This window comes from Oryzias melastigma, linkage group LG1 (genome assembly GCF_002922805.2).
Source record: "Oryzias melastigma strain HK-1 linkage group LG1, ASM292280v2, whole genome shotgun sequence".
In the NCBI taxonomy this organism is placed as follows: domain Eukaryota; kingdom Metazoa; phylum Chordata; class Actinopteri; order Beloniformes; family Adrianichthyidae; genus Oryzias; species Oryzias melastigma.
In genome coordinates, this window is record NC_050512.1 from 22,092,410 (window position 1) to 22,093,965 (window position 1,556).

The 1,556-nt window shown below is 32.9% G+C and overlaps 1 protein-coding gene and 1 long non-coding RNA gene across 2 annotated transcripts in view; one reads left to right on the forward strand and one right to left on the reverse strand.

The window, feature by feature from the left end:
* The window catches only part of slc34a2a (solute carrier family 34 member 2a), a 14,871-nt gene that overhangs the window by 11,379 nt on the left and 1,936 nt on the right, over positions 1 to 1,556 (forward strand). The gene's annotated exons all lie outside the window — the stretch shown is intronic.
* Positions 1 to 1,556, reverse strand: part of LOC118599050 — a 4,536-nt gene that overhangs the window by 2,398 nt on the left and 582 nt on the right. The gene's annotated exons all lie outside the window — the stretch shown is intronic.

The window sequence follows — 1,556 nt, forward strand, 5'->3', positions numbered from 1 at the left end:
TATACACAGAAGGGTTTCTGATATGGTTGTTGTTCAAGTTGTGTGTTAACTTTAAAGAAAAGCAATGGTTTTATCATATACAAACATTGTTGTTTGTATTGTCCGAAAGGTGAATGTGACTATGTTTGGGCTAAATGTAGTACTATTTGGTTGTAACATCAACTTTACAACAACTTTAGAAATGTTTTAGCTAACTTAAAACATATAATTAAGGATTCAGGGATAGGGGGTTGCAATATCAATTTACCTTACTTTAAAGGTGATTAGTCAGTGACACTTTGGGGTCAATGTTGTCAAACTATATAACCGAAGAGATTCCAACAAAGTAAATCAGAAGTCTGAATTCCCTTATCATTCTTTACCCTTAAAAATACACAGTGCAGAACTATCTAGCTCCCTGGATTTTTATGCAATTCAAACATGCTTTTTTTTCTAAGCAGGGTGTATTTGGCAAAGTAACAACTTAATAAATGTGAACATTTAATAAAACACTATTAATGTCTCCACTGTCTTCTGATGATGAAAATGTGGATTATTTATAAAAATTATGGTAAATTATTATTATTATTGCTTTCTAAAGATAAATCGCTCAGACACAATCCATTGTGTGTATATTCGCCAATCTAACAAGCAAATATATCTTTGGCACTGGATATGGAATTGAAGTTTTGGTCAGAACCATAGTAATGTATATGATCCCAGGGTTGTCCACTGATCCCCATCCAGATTGGGTCCTTAGGCAAGAACCTTGACACTGCTGCCTAACTGGGTCCCTGTGCCCCTCAAGTACAGGGTTGTGTCAGGAATGGCATTCGGCGTAAAATCTCTGCCAAATCACTGATGCGAAACAGTGGGTGCTGTTACGGTGTGGCGACCCGAAAGGGATAAGCCGAAAGGTGAACAAAAAAACAAACATATATATATATATATATATATATATATATATATATATATATATACAGAAGTCATATAGTCATTTAAGTCTTAAATATATCCGCTGCTTACTTAAAGACTTAAACTGGCTGCTCTAACTACTAAGACACGAGAGAGTACACAAGATATGGTAAACAGAATTGGACAATTTGCCAAAATACTTCCTTAAAAATCAGAAAATGAAAAAAAAAATCTACAAATATACTAATTATATATATACTTGCATATGTACATTATAAACACTACACTCAAATTCTGTTCACCACATCTTGTGTACTCTCACGTGTCTTAAATACATCCACTACTTACTTAAAGTGGCTGTTCAGACCACTAAATTAAAAGCCCTAAGCTAACAAAAGTTAATAATCATTTTAAAAAACATCTTCTGAAAGTTTCTTTGGTGAGAAAGGAAGAGTCTTCTTAGCAAAAAAATAGTATTTTCTGTCAAAGAGAAATATAAAATGAGACCACATTCAAAATATGATTAATCTTTTTATCCTGGTGTTATAGTGGCCTTATATGAAAAAGATGTATGTAATGTTGCCCTTAGGAAATTTTACAACTTTGTTTGATTGAATCTTCATCGTCTGTAATACATCTACAGTGTCTGTATGCTTCACATA